Below are 18,926 nucleotides of genomic sequence, written 5' to 3' on the forward strand. Positions count from 1 at the left end.
AGGAGATGGAACAGGATCCTTGATGCAAACAACTGGCTAAGACGATGGTGCAGACAACAAGGATTTGGATTCCTGGACCACGGTGTGAATTACTGGTATGATGGACTCCTCGCCAGAGACGGACTACACCTCAACAAACCTGGGAAACACACATTCGCCAGAAGACTCGCTACACTCATCAGGAGGGCGTTAAACTAGAAGAAGAGGGGACGGGAAGAAAAACATTAGACTCGAACAAAGACGACCCAGGAAAACATACTCAGAAGGGAGGTAAGAACATTTCTAAAACAATCCACAGTGAGGAGATTGGAACAAAACAAAATCCTCTAAACTGCATGCTCGCAAACGCCAGAAGCCTGACAAACAAGATGGAAGAACTAGAAGCAGAAATATCTACAGGTAACTTTGACATAGTGGGAATAACCGAGACATGGTTAGATGAAAGCTATGACTGGGCAGTTAACTTACAGGGTTACAGTCTGTTTAGAAAGGATCGTGAAAATCGGAGAGAAGGAGGGGTTTGTCTCTATGTAAAGTCTTGTCTAAAGTCCACTTTAAGGGAGGATATTAGCGAAGGGAATGAGGATGTCGAGTCCATATGGGTTGAAATTCATGGAGGGAAAAATGGTAACAAAATTCTCATTGGGGTCTGTTACAAACCCCCAAATATAACAGAAAGCATGGAAAGTCTACTTCTAAAGCAGATAGATGAAGCTGCAACCCATAATGAGGTCCTGGTTATGGGGGACTTTAACTACCCGGATATTAACTGGGAAACAGAAACCTGTGAAACCCATAAAGGCAACAGGTTTCTGCTAATAACCAAGAAAAATTATCTTTCACAATTGGTGCAGAATCCAACCAGAGGAGCAGCACTTTTAGACCTAATACTATCTAATAGACCTGACAGAATAACAAATCTGCAGGTGGTTGGGCATTTAGGAAATAGCGACCACAATATTGTGCAGTTTCACCTGTCTTTCACTAGGGGGACTTGTCAGGGAGTCACAAAAACATTGAACTTTAGGAAGGCAAAGTTTGAACAGCTTAGAGATGCCCTTAATCTGGTAGACTGGGACAATATCCTCAGAAATGACAATACAGATAATAAATGGGAAATGTTTAAGAACATCCTAAATAGGCAGTGTAAGCGGTTTATACCTTGTGGGAATAAAAGGACTAGAAATAGGAAAAACCCAATGTGGCTAAACAAAGAAGTAAGACAGGCAATTAACAGTAAAAAGAAAGCATTTGCACTACTAAAGCAGGATGGCACCATTGAAGCTCTAAAAAACTATAGGGAGAAAAATACTTTATCTAAAAAACTAATTAAAGCTGCCAAAAAGGAAACAGAGAAGCACATTGCTAAGGAGAGTAAAACTAATCCCAAACTGTTCTTCAACTATATCAATAGTAAACGAATAAAAACTGAAAATGTAGGCCCCTTAAAAAATAGTGAGGAAAGAATGGTTGTAGATGACGAGGAAAAAGCTAACATATTAAACACCTTCTTCTCCACGGTATTCACGGTGGAAAATGAAATGCTAGGTGAAATCCCAAGAAACAATGAAAACCCTATATTAAGGGTCACCAATCTAACCCAAGAAGAGGTGCGAAACCGGCTAAATAAGATTAAAATAGATAAATCTCCGGGTCCGGATGGCATACACCCACGAGTACTAAGAGAACTAAGTAATGTAATAGATAAACCATTATTTCTTATTTTTAGGGACTCTATAGAGACAGGGTCTGTTCCGCAGGATTGGCGCATAGCAAATGTGGTGCCAATATTCAAAAAGGGCTCTAAAAGTGAACCTGGAAATTATAGGCCAGTAAGTCTAACCTCTATTGTTGGTAAAATATTTGAAGGGTTTCTGAGGGATGTTATTCTGGATTATCTCAATGAGAATAACTGTTTAACTCCATATCAGCATGGGTTTATGAGAAATCGCTCCTGTCAAACCAATCTAATCAGTTTTTATGAAGAGGTAAGCTATAGACTGGACCACGGTGAGTCATTGGACGTGGTATATCTCGATTTTTCCAAAGCGTTTGATACCGTGCCGCACAAGAGGTTGGTACACAAAATGAGAATGCTTGGTCTGGGGGAAAATGTGTGTAAATGGGTTAGTAACTGGCTTAGTGATAGAAAGCAGAGGGTGGTTATAAATGGTATAGTCTCTAACTGGGTCGCTGTGACCAGTGGGGTACGGCAGGGGTCAGTATTGGGACCTGTTCTCTTCAACATATTCATTAATGATCTGGTAGAAGGTTTACACAGTAAAATATCGATATTTGCAGATGATACAAAACTATGTAAAGCAGTTAATACAAGAGAAGATAGTATTCTGCTACAGATGGATCTGGATAAGTTGGAAACTTGGGCTGAAAGGTGGCAGATGAGGTTTAACAATGATAAATGTAAGGTTATACACATGGGAAGAGGGAATCAATATCACCATTACACACTGAACGGGAAACCACTGGGTAAATCTGACAGGGAGAAGGACTTGGGGATCCTAGTTAATGATAAACTTACCTGGAGCAGCCAGTGCCAGGCAGCAGCTGCCAAGGCAAACAGGATCATGGGGTGCATTAAAAGAGGTCTGGATACACATGATGAGAGCATTATACTGCCTCTGTACAAATCCCTAGTTAGACCGCACATGGAGTACTGTGTCCAGTTTTGGGCACCGGTGCTCAGGAAGGATATAATGGAACTAGAGAGAGTACAAAGGAGGGCAACAAAATTAATAAAGGGGATGGAAGAACTACAATACCCAGATAGATTAGCGAAATTAGGATTAGTTAGTCTAGAAAAAAGACGACTGAGGGGCGATCTAATAACCATGTATAAGTATATAAGGGGACAATACAAATATCTCGCTGAGGATCTGTTTATACCAAGGAAGGTGACGGGCACAAGGGGGCATTCTTTGCGTCTGGAGGAGAGAAGGTTTTTCCACCAACATAGAAGAGGATTCTTTACTGTTAGGGCAGTGAGAATCTGGAATTGCTTGCCTGAGGAGGTGGTGATGGCGAACTCAGTCGAGGGGTTCAAGAGAGGCCTGGATGTCTTCCTGGAGCAGAACAATATTGTATCATACAATTATTAGGTTCTGTAGAAGGACGTAGATCTGGGTATTTATTATGATGGAATATAGGCTGAACTGGATGGACAAATGTCTTTTTTCGGCTTTACTAACTATGTTACTATGTTACTATGATGCGTTTTTCCTGGCGCTCGGATTGCTGTACGATGAACCTAATTCAGTGGATCAGGCAGAGAAAAATTTGCTGGCTCTGTGTCAGGGTCAGGATGAGATAGAGGTATATTGTCAGAAATGTAGAAAGTGGTCCGTACTCACTCAATGGAATGAAGGTGCGCTCGCAGCTATTTTCAGAAAGGGTCTCTCTGAAGCCCTTAAGGATGTCATGGTGGGATTTCCTATGCCTGCTGGTCTGAATGAGTCTATGTCTTTGGCCATTCAGATCGGTCGAAGCTTGCGTGAGCGTAAATCTGTGCACCATTTGGCGGTATTACCTGAGCTTAAACCTGAGCATATGCAGTGCGATAGGACTTTGACCAGAGTTGAACGGCAAGAACACAGACGTCTGAATGGGCTGTGTTTCTACTGTGGTGATTCCACTCATGCTATCTCTGATTGTCCTAAGCGCACTAAGCGGTTCGCTAGGTCTGCCACCATTGGTACGGTACAGTCAAAATTTCTTCTGTCCGTTACCTTGATCTGCTCTTTGTAATTGTATTCTGTCATGGCATTTGTGGATTCAGGCGCTGCCCTGAATTTGATGGACTTGGAGTATGCTAGGCGTTGTGGGTTTTTCTTGGAGCCCTTGCAGTGTCCTATTCCATTGAGAGGAATTGATGCTACGCCTTTGGCCAAGAATAAGCCTCAGTACTGGACCCAGCTGACCATGTGCATGGCTCCTGCACATCAGGAGGTTATTCGCTTTCTGGTGTTGCATAATCTGCATGATGTGGTCGTGTTGGGGTTGCCATGGCTACAAGTCCATAATCCAGTATTAGATTGGAAATCCATGTCTGTGTCCAGCTGTGGTAGTCAGGGGGTACATGCTGATGTCCCATTTCTGTCAATTTCGTCATCCACCCCTTCTGAGGTTCCAGAGTTCTTGTCTGATTACCGGGATGTATTTGATGAGCCCAAGTCCGATACCCTACCTCCGCATAGGGATTGTGATTGTGCTATTGATTTGATTCCTGGTAGTAAATTCTCAAAAGGTCGACTGTTTAATTTATCTGTGCCTGAGTACGCCGCTATGCGGAGTTATGTGAAGGAGTCCTTGGAGAAGGGGCATATTCGCCCGTCATCGTCGCCAGGGTTCTTTTTTGTAGCCAAGAAGGATGGTTCGCTGAGTCCTTGTATAGATTACCGCCTTCTAAATAAGATCACGGTTAAATTTCAGTACCTCTTGCCGTTATTATCTGATTTGTTTGCTCGGATTAAGGGGGCTAGTTGGTTCACCAAGATAGATCTTCGTGGTGCGTATAATCTTGTGCGTATTAAGCGAGGCGATGAATGGAAAACTGCATTTAATACGCCCGAGGGCCATTTTGAGTATCTAGTAATGCCATTCGGACTTGCCAATGCTCCATCAGTGTTTCAGTCCTTTATGCATGACATCTTCCGAGAGTACCTGGATAAATTCCTGATTGTGTACTTGGATGACATTTTGATCTTCTCGGATGATTGGGAGTCTCATGTGAAGCAGGTCAGAACGGTGTTTCAGGTCCTGCGTGCTAATTCTTTGTTTGTGAAGGGATCAAAGTGTCTCTTTGGTGTTCAGAAGGTTTCATTTTTGGGGTTCATCTTTTCCCCTTCTACTATCGAGATGGACCCTGTTAAGGTCCAAGCCATCCATGATTGGACTCAGCCGACATCTCTGAAAAGTCTGCAAAAGTTCCTGGGCTTTGCTAATTTTTATCGTCGCTTCATCTGCAATTTTTCTAGTATTGCTAAACCATTGACCGATTTGACCAAGAAGGGTGCTGATGTGGTCAATTGGTCTTCTGCTGCTGTGGAAGCTTTTCAAGAGTTGAAGCGTCGTTTTTCTTCTGCCCCTGTGTTGTGTCAACCAGATGTTTCGCTTCCATTCCAGGTCGAGGTTGATGCTTCTGAGATTGGAGCAGGGGCTGTTTTGTCGCAGAGAAGTTCTGATTGCTCGGTGATGAAACCATGCGCCTTCTTTTCCAGGAAGTTTTCGCCTGCTGAGCGAAATTATGATGTGGGCAATCGAGAGTTGCTGGCCATGAAGTGGGCATTCGAGGAGTGGCGTCATTGGCTTGAAGGAGCTAAGCATCGCGTGGTGGTCTTGACTGATCATAAGAACTTGACTTATCTCGAGTCTGCCAAGCGGTTGAATCCTAGACAGGCTCGTTGGTCGTTGTTTTTTGCCCATTTTGACTTTGTGATTTCGTACCTTCCGGGCTCTAAAAATGTGAAGGCGGATGCTCTGTCTAGGAGTTTTGTGCCCGACTCTCCGGGTTTATCTGAGCCGGCGGGTATCCTCAAAGAGGGAGTAATTGTGTCTGCCATCTCCCCTGATTTGCGGCGGGTGCTGCAAAAATTTCAGGCTAATAAACCTGATCGTTGCCCAGCGGAGAAACTGTTTGTCCCTGATAGGTGGACGAATAAAGTTATCTCTGAGGTTCATTGTTCGGTGTTGGCTGGTCATCCTGGAATCTTTGGTACCAGAGAGTTAGTGGCTAGATCCTTTTGGTGGCCATCTCTGTCGCGGGATGTGCGTTCTTTTGTGCAGTCCTGTGGGATTTGTGCTCGGGCTAAGCCCTGCTGTTCTCGTGCCAGTGGGTTGCTTTTGCCCTTGCCGGTCCCGAAGAGGCCTTGGACACATATCTCTATGGATTTTATTTCAGATCTTCCCGTCTCTCAAAAGATGTCAGTCATTTGGGTGGTCTGTGATCGCTTCTCTAAGATGGTCCATTTGGTACCCTTGTCTAAATTACCTTTCTCCTCTGATTTGGTGCCATTGTTCTTCCAGCATGTGGTTCGTTTACATGGCATTCCAGAGAATATAGCGTTTCTGACAGAGGTTCCCAGTTTGTTTCGAGGTTTTGGCGAGCCTTTTGTGCTAGGATGGGCATTGACTTGTCTTTTTCCTCGGCTTTCCATCCTCAGACTAATGGCCAGACCGAACGAACCAATCAGACCTTGGAAACATATCTGAGATGCTTTGTTTCTGCTGATCAGGATGACTGGGTGTCCTTTTTGCCTTTGGCTGAGTTCGCCCTTAATAATCGGGCCAGCTCGGCTACCTTGGTTTCGCCGTTTTTCTGCAACTCTGGGTTCCATCCTCGTTTCTCTTCAGGGCAGGTTGAGTTTTCGGACTGTCCTGGTGTGGATACTGTGGTGGACAGGTTGCAGCAGATTTGGACTCATGTAGTGGACAATTTGACCTTGTCCCAGGAGAAGGCTCAACATTTCGCTAATCGCAGACACTGTGTGGGTCCCCGACTTCGTGTTGGGGATTTGGTTTGGTTATCTTCTCGTCATATTCCTATGAAGATTTCCTCTCCTAAGTTTAAACCTCGTTTCATTGGTCCGTATAGGATTTATGAGGTTCTTAATCCTGTGTCTTTTCGTCTGACCCTTCCAGATTCTTTTTCCATACATAACGTATTCCATAGGTCATTGTTGCGGAGATACGTGGCACCTATGGTTCCATCTGTTGATCCTCCTGCCCCGGTTTTGGTGGAGGGGGAGTTGGAGTATATTGTGGAGAAGATTTTGGATTCTCGTGTTTCAAGACGGAAACTCCAGTATCTGGTTAAGTGGAAGGGTTATGCTCAGGAAGATAATTCCTGGGTCTTTGCTTCTGATGTCCATGCTCCCGATCTTGTACGTGCCTTTCATATGGCTCATCCTGGTCGTCCTGGGGGCTCTGGTGAGGGTTCGGTGACCCCTCCTCAAGGGGGGGTACTGTTGTGAATTCTGTGGCAGAGCTCCCTCCTGTGGTCACAAGTGGTACTTCGGCTGATTCTCTCTGTGAGCTTCCGTTGGTGGAGGAGAGTGATACTGCGGCTTCTGAGTTTCCTTCCTCAGGTGATGTGGTGAAGTCGTTAGGTGCTGCTCTATTTAACTCCACCTAGTGCCTTGATCCTGGCCTCCAGTCAATGTTCTAGTATTGGACCTGTTTCCTCCTGGATCGTTCCTGTGGCCTGCTGCTCTGCATAGCTAAGTTCCGCTTTGCTATTTTGTTTGCTGTTTTTTTCTGTCCAGCTTGTCTATTTGTTTTTTCTTGCTTGCTGGAAGCTCTGGGACGCAGAGGGTGTACCTTCGTGCCGTTAGTTCGGTACGGAGGGTCTTTTTGCCCCCTTTGCGTGGTTTTTGTAGGGTTTTGTGTTGACCGCAAAGTTACCTTTCCTATCCTCGCTCTGTTCAGAAAGTCGGGCCTCACTTTGCTAAATCTATTTCATCTCTACGTTTGTCTTTTCATCTTAACTCACAGTCATTATATGTGGGGGCTGCCTTTTCCTTTGGGGTATTTCTCTGAGGCAAGGTAGGCTTATTTTCTATCTTCAGGCTAGCTAGTTTCTCAGGCTGTGTCGAGTTGCATAGGGAGCATTAGGCGCAATCCACGGTTGCCTCTAATGTGGTTGGAGAGGATTAGGGATTGCAGTCAGCAGAGTTCCCATGTCTCAGAGCTCGTTCTTTGTTTTTGGATTATTGTCAGGTCACTGTATGTGCTCTGACCTCTATGTCCATTGTGGTACTGAATTACCTTATCACAACAGATGATGGGCTGTGCATAGGGCAATGAAATGAGCAGCTGTGTAGGGGCTAGGGAATGAGGGGCTGGGCAGGGAGATATGAAATTAATAGCTTTGTATGAGACTGTGAAATGACAGGCTGGGTGGGGGGAATATGAAATGAGGTTCTGTGCATGGGATCATGAAATGAGAGGCTATGAATGGGCCCATGATATGAGGGGATGTGCGCAGGGCCATGAAACGAGTGGTTGGGCGGGTGTCATGAAATAAGTAGCTGCGTGGGGTGGCAATTTGATGAGGGACTGTGTGATAGACCATCAAAGAGGGGCTGTGTATGAGGGCTATGAAATGAAGGGTTATGCGGGGGACCATGAAACAAAAGACTGTGTGGGAGCCATGAATTGAGGTGCGGTGTGGTTGACATCTTATGATATGTAAGTGGCTGTGGTGACCATACTAAATATTGGGGGGTTGTTGCCGATATCATACCATATGGGTGGCTGGGGTGGTGACCATTATAATGTGTAGGGTGACAGTTTGAGGAGTGGTTACAGTTTAAAAAGGGTAGCATGGTGTGCAATATGAGGAGATAGTGAGCGTGAAATGGGCACACAATATGGAGAGGTTAGCGTGACAGTGGCACAGTGTGAAGATGAACAGTAGAAAATGTAATGGAAAAATAGAGAGAGGACAGCCATGGTACAGGCCATGATTTATAATGTGAGACGGTGTGTCGTTTATAGGTGGTTTTGATTACATATTTGCACTGATGAGCAAAAGGATAACAATGTTAGGCAGTGTTGAAAGCTTGGATTTGCAAAATACTAACAAAATAATAATAATTAAAATTTAGATTTTTTGTGAGCAAATCAGTAACAATGCAGTGACATGATAAGAATCTGCATAACTTGTCATGCACAAAATAGTTGCCAGTCAAATTTATGTATGAGATAGCCAAGATGATTGTCTATGAAATGATGGACTTTTGACAGAGCATCAGCATGCGTGTTCTTAGATTTGGACCGGTAGGAGATCTTATACTGATGTACGCCATCCCTGCCAAATGGTGGCCAAAGTGAGAACAACCAATAGTCCGGAGATTGCTTCTTCTCCATCTATAGGCTCAAATTGGACCTCCACCCCTTCTAAGTTAACTGGTTGATGTTAACTGGTTGATGTGTATATTGTACAGATGTAGTTTATCGCGTCCACTTGTTTTATATTTAGGTGGTTATGTCTAACATCAATTATATGGATGTGACATCTCTTTATACAGTTAAAGACAAAACACACGGCACTCAAGGATCCTGTGTGGTGCCCAAGTCAGGTTTCCAGCCCGTCAATCCAATAGTAATAAATCACTTGGCACTCAAATGGTTTCTTTCAGATGAAAAATATCAAAATATATAAAAAAAAAAAAAAATATATATATATATATATATATATATAAAGGCAGGGTTGGATTGGCCAACTAGAGAATCGGAGAATCCTCTGGTGGGCCCTGGCTTCTCCTTCAGAAGAGCTCATAGTGGAAACCATGCAGTTCCTATGGGGCTCTTCATTGGGGGAGAAATGTGGGCCCTCAGAATCAAATCCTCCGGTGGGCCCAATGTCCTCCAGGCTGACACTGTATAAAGGGATAGTAATAAATCACTTGGCACTCAAATGGTTTCTTTCAGATGAAAAAGTGAACATCCCATTTATTTGTGCATCCAGTTCAAAGATTATTTAAACGTTTTAGGTCAAATCACAAGACCTTCATCAGAAATATCTTTAACAAAACTGAAATACAGACAAAAATCAAATACAGATTAGCGACAATCCTTCATAAGATGCACAAAGGAGAATAACGGATTCATGGTGTATGTAATGACGAATACATCCATCACGTGATGCAGAGAAAGTGAACAACCGTGGCGGTCAAAGTAAATCCAGGATGGTGTTCCGTGAGTCGTGAAGGTATCTGAATCAAAGGCTGACACTGTGAAAATTGGTAAGGAAAAATGGCTAGAGAAAGACAAAACATGGTGACAAATAGCTTGAGCCCTGTAGAAGGACTCCAGATGTGGCCGTGGCCAATATGGCCTGAAGGATACTGGGTACAATAGTGATCCGGGTGCTGGAGTACAGTGCTGTACACAAAGGTACCTAATAGCGACCTATAATGAAGATGTGATATATAGGTTAATACCGTGTCCATAAGTAGCACTGGAAAACATGTGTGAGCCCCGGATGCTTATAGAGAGCCAAAAGACAGGTATCTCTTACACCCCCTAATGCAACTATCATGGATACTGGAGAATGTGAACATAAAAGACCAACATAGAACAAGTTCAGAAAAGGTAGAAAACTAGAGGCAGAAAAATGAGAGGAAAATGCCTATTTTTAACCACCGAGCCAGCTGTCCAGTCACTCCCAAGAGTTTTGATAAAGCGCTGTGTACCATCTAACTATGGCTGAACTATAATACGGACATGAGTCAATAAACAGGGATAAAATGAGAAAAGACGGACAATACCTGGAAGCATAGGACAATGGGGTATATGAGCCTAGGCAACCCGGGATGGAAAGCGCACCTGGAACGTCTGCGGAAAATTATACAGGTGTGTTGGACCATAAAAAAAAAAAACAACCCTAAGCTAGTGACGCACTGGGTCTGGGCAAAACAAATTACCTCACAGATCCTGAAGGGAGAAGGAGGGCGTGTATCCGCCGCTGCATATGGCGCTGAGGAGAGAAGCATAAAGGCTCCCATTAGTATCCTGCTGGCGGTGTGCAGGCTGGGGCCAGAGATAAAAGGTGCTGCCATTACCTCATAGACGTCCGGTCCGTCGCGCTGTGTGGAGTAGTCCCGGGGGCCGCTGTCTAATGCCAGTACTTCCGGGTTTATGAAGCCCTGTGAGAGGGTCATGTGACCCTGAGCACTGGAGCTTGGACGAGCTCAAAGGAAAGTAACTCAGAGGGGGAGACTAGATAATGGAACGCTCCAGAGGAGGAAAGAGCTGTTCATACAGAGCTCACCGAGCAAAGCCAGATAAGAAGCTAACTGTGGCTGTAACTGGTAGAGGGAATATGAATGAATTAACCCCTTAAATGGAGGGAGGTGTAAGGAGGAAAAAAGGGGATAGCCCCACAGGTAAAGAAAGTGAAAGCAAGAAAAGAACAATAGACATAGATGCCAATAGAGCTTTAATGTAATGGTCCTATAGAAGTGCATCTATACTACATAGTAACATAGTAACATAGTTAGTAAGGCCGAAAAAAGACATTTGTCCATCCAGTTCAGCCTATATTCCATCATAATAAATACCCAGATCTACGTCCTTCTACAGAACCTAATAATTGTATGATACAATATTGTTCTGCTCCAGGAAGACATCCAGGCCTCTCTTGAACCCCTCGACTGAGTTCGCCATCACCACCTCCTCAGGCAAGCAATTCCAGATTCTCACTGCCCTAACAGTAAAGAATCCTCTTCTATGTTGGTGGAAAAACCTTCTCTCCTCCAGACGCAAAGAATGCCCCCTTGTGCCCGTCACCTTCCTTGGTATAAACAGATCCTCAGCCAGATATTTGTATTGTCCCCTTATATACTTATACATGGTTATTAGATCGCCCCTCAGTCGTCTTTTTTCTAGACTAAATAATCCTAATTTCGCTAATCTATCTGGGTATTGTAGTTCTCCCATCCCCTTTATTAATTTTGTTGCCCTCCTTTGTACTCTCTCTAGTTCCATTATATCCTTCCTGAGCACCGGTGCCCAAAACTGGACACAGTACTCCATGTGCGGTCTAACTAGGGATTTGTACAGAGGCAGTATAATGCTCTCATCATGTGTATCCAGACCTCTTTTAATGCACCCCATGATCCTGTTTGCCTTGGCAGCTGCTGCCTGGCACTGGCTGCTCCAGGTAAGTTTATCATTAACTAGGATCCCCAAGTCCTTCTCCCTGTCAGATTTACCCAGTGGTTTCCCGTTCAGTGTGTAATGGTGATATTGATTCCCTCTTCCCATGTGTATAACCTTACATTTATCATTGTTAAATCATTGTTAAACCTGTACCAGAAAATAGTTCTCTTTTAGTACCATGTCAAGAAGGTCAACGCAAAAATGTCGGATTTTAATATCAACCCCGGCTTCACTCAGAAGCCTATCTGTGGCCTGCAACCCTTTCTCATGCGTTATGGACGTATGCAAACTGTTGACATCCCAAGTGATCAACAGGCATGTTGGAGATAGCGGACCCAGAGATCTGATGATTCTAATGAAGTCATTAGTATCAAGAAGAAATGATTGGATGTTTTTTACCAAGGGTGTGAGCATTTTCTCTAAAACAATAGCCAATGGTGAAAGGACCGAGTCTGTCAGGGACACAATAGGCCGGCCTCAATAGGGATTTTGATGTAGCAGCTTTTCTATAATATGTACCAATATGCGTCTTTAGATTATATAGGGTTACATGTATGAATATGTAATATTTTCAAAACTGTAATTATGTTGTTCTTTCTCATAGAATCGTTAGCTTCATGGCACGCACGTGACACGGGTGACGTAGCATGGCACTTTTTTATGGTACAGTATAGATGCACTTCTATAGGACCATTACCATGTTTTATTGCTCTATTGGCATCTATGTCTATTGTTCTTTTCTTGCTTTCACTTTCTTTACCTGTGGGGCTATCCCCTTTTTTCCTCCTTACACCTCCCTCCATTTAAGGGGTTAATTCATTCATATTCCCTCTACCAGTTACAGCCACAGTTAGCTTCTTATCTGGCTTTGCTCGGTGAGCTCTGTATGAACAGCTCTTTCCTCCTCTGGAGCGTTCCATTATCTAGTCTCCCCCTCTGAGTTACTTTCCTTTGAGCTCGTCCAAGCTCCAGTGCTCAGGGTCACATGACCCTCTCACAGGGCTTCATAAACCCGGAAGTACTGGCATTAGACAGCGGCCCCCGGGACTACTCCACACAGCACGACGGACCGGACGTCTATGAGGTAATGGCAGCACCTTTTATCTCTGGCCCCAGCCTGCACACCGCCAGCAGGATACTAATGGGAGCCTTTATGCTTCTCTCCTCAGCGCCATATGCAGCGGCGGATACACGCCCTCCTTCTCCCTTCAGGATCTGTGAGGTAATTTGTTTTGCCCAGACCCAGTGCGTCACTAGCTTAGGGTTGTTTTTTTTTTTTTTTTTATGGTCCAACACACCTGTATAATTTTCCGCAGACGTTCCAGGTGCGCTTTCCATCCCAGGTTGCCTAGGCTCATATACCCCATTGTCCTATGCTTCCAGGTATTGTCCGTCTTTTCTCATTTTATCCCTGCTTATTGACTCATGTCCGTATTATAGTTCAGCCATAGTTAGATGGTACACAGCGCTTTATCAAGACTCTTGGGAGTGACTGGACAGCTGGCTCGGTGGTTAAAAATAGGCATTTTCCTCTCATTTTTCTGCCTCTAGTTTTCTACCTTTTCTGAACTTGTTCTATGTTGGTCTTTTATGTTCACATTCTCCAGTGTCTGTTAGGGCTAGCGGAACGCACCGAGTAAATAGAGATGTTTATTGATATTGGTGCGTTCACAGCCCGGGGTCCACCGTGCAGGAGTACCTGCTGCTAGCAAACGGCGGAGCTATATGGCGGTATAAACTAACTCAGTTAATTCACTGAGTAGCCGTGAAAGGAAAGCACTGTGCCCTGTTAGACTTCACAGAGGCACAGGCTAACTGCCCAAACAGAGAGCAGTCAGTGGTCACACAAACACACAAAACTCCTCGCCGGAGGAGCCAGCATTCTAGCGGCTTATTTCAGCCAGGTCCCTGAATACACTCAGACTCAATCTCCTCGCCGGAGGAGCCAGCATTCTAGGGGCTTATTTCAGCCGGGTCCCTGAACACACATACATGTGACCACACTGGCGCAAAGCACATAACATAAGACAATACTAGCGCATGGCCGTGCGGTCATGCACAGTTTATATAGTTGCAGCACAGGAAACTGCTACTGAAGCTTTTGCCCTTTCAGGACCTTCCAGAAGGACCAATGGAAAGTGCTGCAGTACCTGAGCATGTTTTGCCCTTTCAGGACCTTCCAGAAGGACCAATGGAATGTACTGCAGCACCTGAGCATGTGACCGAACATGTGGCCCTCGACCTCCAATGGGAGACCCTGCCCTGGGCATGCTCAGTGTGAGTAAACAAGGACTTAGTCCCAGAGAGGCTCGCTCGCCGCAGATCAGTGCAGGGTACCATAGGAAAGCCAGAAAAGGCAGTAGTTACCCTATGCACCGAATCAGCCCCAGCGAGACGCTGGGAGCGACGTCTCTGCTGAGCAGAGCCCACTGCGGCCGATACCGAATGGGAAACCGCAGCAGACACGGATCGAGATTCCCGCTGTGCAGCAGAGGAAACTCGACTCCTAATATTACCCCCCCTCCTAGGGCCCCCCCTCCTTGAGCCTCACTACGCTCAAAAGCTGCGATAAGCAGCGGAGCCCGAATGTGCTCCACAGGCTCCCAGGTTCTATCCTCTGGGCCGTGACCCTTCCAGTCCACCAGATAAAATTTCTTGCCACGTACCACCTTGCACCCCACAATAGCATTCACCTCAAACTCATCCGTGGATGAACCAGATGTCCCAGCAGATGACTCGGAAAACCGGGACAAATGAACGGGCTTTAAGAGGGAAACGTGGAAAGTATCGGTGATATCAAGGCGTGGAGGAATAGCCAAACGGTAGACCACAGGGTTGACCTGTTCCAGAACCTTAAACGGGCCAATGTAGCGAGGAGCAAACTTAGTGGACTCAACTCGCAGCCTGATGTTACGGGCGGAGAGCCACACTAAGTCGCCAGGAGCAAAGACCGGAGCGGGGCGCCGGTATGTATCAGCCGAAACCCTCATTCTCTCCTTGGAGGCCCGGATGGCATCCTGTGTGCGGTCCCAGATGTCACGTGCCTTCACCGCCCAGTCTGCCACCCTAGAATCGGTGGATGACACGGGCATGGGCACAGGGACACGCGGATGCTGGCCGTAATTAAGGAGAAAAGGAGTTTGACCAGTGGAATCGGCTACGGCGTTGTTCAGGGCAAATTCCGCCCAAGGTAGCAAAGATGCCCAGTCATCCTGCCTAGCAGAGACAAAATGTCGCAAATATGTCACCAGAGTCTGGTTGGTTCTCTCCACCAACCCATTCGTCTCGGGATGATATGCAGAGGAGAGGTTTAACTCTATGCTGAGTAAACGGCAGAGCTCTCTCCAAAACCGAGATGCGAACTGGGGACCCCGATCGCTGACAATCTTATCAGGCATACCATGCAAACGGAAAACGTGTTTAATGAACAACACCGCCAAGGCCCGTGCTGAGGGTAACCGAGGAAGTGGCACCAAATGCACCATCTTGGAGAAATGGTCGGTGACAACCCAAATAATGGAGCAGCCACGCGACTTGGGTAGACCCACCACAAAGTCCATCCCGACCATCTCCCAGGGCCTGTCTGCCACCGGTAGAGGGTAAAGCAACCCAGCAGGCCGTTGCCGAGGAGACCAATTCTGGGCGCAAGAAACGCACGCCTGAATATAGTCCTTGACATCTCGGGCCATATGCGGCCATAAGTATGTTCTCGCCAGAAGCTCAGATGTCCTCTTGGTCCCAAAATGCCCACCCACTCTGGAGGAGTGAGCCCAAGAGAGAACCTCAGGTCGCAAGTTACCTGGTACGAAAGTCTTGCCCGGGGGCACAGACTCTAGCGAAACCGGAGCTACAGTTCTCAGGCTCTCAGAAGGGACAATAAGCCGAGGCTCCTCCTCCTCCTCCGATGACACCACGGAGCGGGAGAGAGCATCAGCACGAACGTTCTTCTCCCCGGAGAGGAAATGGAGAGTAAAATGGAAGCGGGAGAAGAACAGGGACCATCTAGCCTGGCGAGAATTCAGCTGTATCCAAGCATATTAATGGAAAGTTGAGTAGAAGGAAAAAGTGTGGTAGAAAAAGGTGCAGAGGCAACCGGGATAACCACAGTCTTGATAGGATTGTTAAGAACAGGCCATTCACAAATTTGAGAGGGATTCACAAGGAGTGGACTGCTGCCGGAGTCATTGTTTAAAGAACTATCATACACAAACGTATCCAGGACATGGCTACAAGTGTAGCATTACTTGTGTCAAACCACTCATGACCAATAGACAATGCCAGAAGCATCTTACTTGGGCCAATGAGAAAAAGAACTGGATTGATGCTCAGTGATCCAAGGTGTTGTTTTCAGATGAAAGAAAAATTTTGCATTTCATTTGGAAATCAAGGTCCCAGAGTCTGGAGGAAGAGGGAAGATGAACACAATCCAAGCTGGTTGCGGTCTACTGTGAAGTTTCCACAATCAGTGATGGTTTGGGGAGCCATGTCATCTGCTGGTGTAGGTCCACTGTGTTTTATCAAGACCAAAGTGAGCTCAGCCATCTACCAAGATGGCAGAAAGGGGAGATGGCAAAAAGAATCACCCCTTCCTTCAAAATGCCGACCGGCTCAAGAACCCCAGGGGAATCAGGAAAAAAACTCCTAGAGAGGGCATCCGCCTTAACATTCTTAGTACCAGGAATGTACGAGACCACAAAATCAAAACGGGAGAAAAACAGGGACCATCGAGCCTGTCTAGGATTTAACCGTTTGGCAGACTCGAGGTAAATCAGATTCTTATGATCGGTTAGGACCACAATACGGTGCTTGGCCCCCTCAAGCCAATGTCGCCACTCCTCAAATGCCCACTTCATAGCCAACAACTCCCTATTGCCGACATCATAATTGTGTTCCGCAGGCGAAAACTTCCGAGAAAAGAAGGCACACGGTTTCATCAAGGAACCATCAGAATTCCTCTGAGACAAAACGGCCCCTGCCCCAATCTCAGACACGTCAACCTCAACCTGAAATGGAAGAGAAACATCTGGCTGATGCAACACAGGGGCAGAAGTAAATCGGCGTTTAAGCTCCTGAAAGGCAGAAACAGCCGCGGAGGACCAATTCGTCACATCAGCGCCTTTCTTGGTCAAATCGGTTAGAGGTTTAACCACACTGGAGAAGTTGGCAATGAAACGACGATAAAAATTAGCAAAGCCCAAGAATTTCTGAAGGCTCTTCACAGATGTGGGCTGAATCCAATCATGAATGGCCTGAACCTTAACCGGATCCATTTATATAGATGAGGGAGAAAAAATGAAACCCAAAAAAGAAACCTTCTGCACTCCAAAGAGGCACTTTGACCCCTTCACAAACAAAGCATTATTACGGAGGATCTGAAATACCATCCTGACCTGTTTCACATGAGACTCCCAATCATTGGAAAAAATCAAAATATCATCCAAATATACAACCATGAATTTATCAAGATAACTCCGGAAGATATCATGCAGGAAGGATTGGAACACAGATGGGGCATTAGAGAGTCCGAATGGCATCACAAGGTATTCAAAATGGCCTTTGGGCGTATTAAATGCAGTTTTCCATTCGTCACCCTTCTTGATACGAATAAGATTATATGCCCCTCGAAGGTCAATCTTAGTAAACCAGCTAGACCCCTTAATCCTAGCAAACAAATCAGTAAGCAAAGGCAAGGGATATTGAAATTTAACCGTGATCTTATTCAAGAGCCGATAATCAATACAGGGTCTCAAGGATCCATCCTTCTTGACAACAAAAAAGAACCCCGCTCCCAACGGTGGAGAAGATGGCCGAATATGCCCTTTCTCCAAAGACTCCTTAATATAGCTCCGCATGGCGGCATGTTCAGGCACAGACAGGTTGAAAAGTCGACCCTTAGGGAACTTACAACCTGGAATCAAGTCAATAGCACAATCACAGTCCCTATGCGGTGGAAGGGAACTGGACTTGGGCTCATCGAATACATCCTGAAAGTCTGACAAAAACTCAGGAACTTCAGCAGAGGGGGAAGAGGAAATTGATATCAAAGGAACCTGATCATGAACCCCCTGACAACCCCAACTAGTCACAGACATGGATTTCCAGTCTAACACCGGATTATGTAGCTGTAACCATGGAAAACCCAGCACAATATCATTATGCAAATTATGCAACACCAGAAAACGACAATCTTCCTGATGGGCTGGTGCCATGCGCATGGTCAGCTGCGTCCAAAACTGAGTTTTATTTTTAGCCAACGGTGTAGCATCAATGCCCCTCAAAGGAATAGGGTTCTGCAAAGGCTGCAAGGGAAAACCACAACGTCTGGCAAATTCTAAGTCCATTAAGTTCAGAGCGGCGCCTGAATCCACAAATGCCATGACAGAAAATGATGATAATGAGCAGATCAAGGTCACAGATAACATAAATTTTGGATGCATAGTACTGATGGCAACAGAACTAGCGATTCTCTTAGTACGCTTAGGGCAATCAGAAATAACATGAGCAGAATCGCCGTAGTAAAAACACAACCTATTCTGACGCCGGAATGTTTGACGTTCAGCTCTAGACAAAATCCTGTCACACTGCATAGGCTCAGGGCTCCGCTCAGAGGGCAACGCCACAGTGTGCACAATTCTGCGCTTGCGCAAGCGCCGATCAGTCTGAATGGCCAGAGACATAGAATCACTCAGACCAGCAGGCGTGGGGAACCCCACCATAACGTCTTTAACGGATTCCGAAAGACCCTTTCTGAAAATTGCTGTCAAGGCATCCTCATTCCATTTAGTCAGTACAGACCATTTTCTAAATTTCTGGCAATACGATTCTGCCGCTTCTTGACCTTGACACAGGGCTAACAAAATGTTCTCAGCCTGATCCGCAGAATTAGGCTCATCATACAACAACCCCAATGCCTGAAAGAACGAATCAACATCAAGCAAAGCAGGATTGCCAGTTTTCAGGGAAAATGCCCAATCCTGTGGGTCACCACGCAGCAGAGATATGATGATTTTAACCTGCTGAATAGGATCACCAGAAGACCGGGGTCTTAATGCAAAAAACAGTTTACAGTTATTTTTGAAACTCAAAAATTTGGCCCTGTCACCAAAGAATGAATCAGGAGTGGGAATCTTAGGTTCTAAGGTAGGAGTTTGAACAAGCTGAGCCACCCAAGAAACCAATTCCCGAACATTCATCTTAATACAAGACTCCGTAGCCACCCAGAGGTAAAGAGGGAGGAACAGACCAAA

At 45.6% G+C, this 18,926-nt stretch overlaps 1 long non-coding RNA gene across 1 annotated transcript; it reads right to left on the reverse strand.

Annotated features, from left to right (window-relative positions):
• Positions 1–9,864: 9,864 nt before the first annotated feature.
• LOC138672113 (uncharacterized) lies at positions 9,865–10,496 on the reverse strand. Its single transcript, XR_011319585.1, has 3 exons — positions 10,443–10,496; positions 10,287–10,353; positions 9,865–9,927 (listed from the first exon to the last, which is right to left on the reverse strand). It is a non-coding gene; the product is annotated as an uncharacterized lncRNA (long non-coding RNA).
• Between the last annotated feature and the right edge of the window lie 8,430 nt (positions 10,497–18,926).

This window comes from Ranitomeya imitator, chromosome 3 (genome assembly GCF_032444005.1).
Source record: "Ranitomeya imitator isolate aRanImi1 chromosome 3, aRanImi1.pri, whole genome shotgun sequence".
In the NCBI taxonomy this organism is placed as follows: Eukaryota; Metazoa; Chordata; class Amphibia; order Anura; family Dendrobatidae; genus Ranitomeya; species Ranitomeya imitator.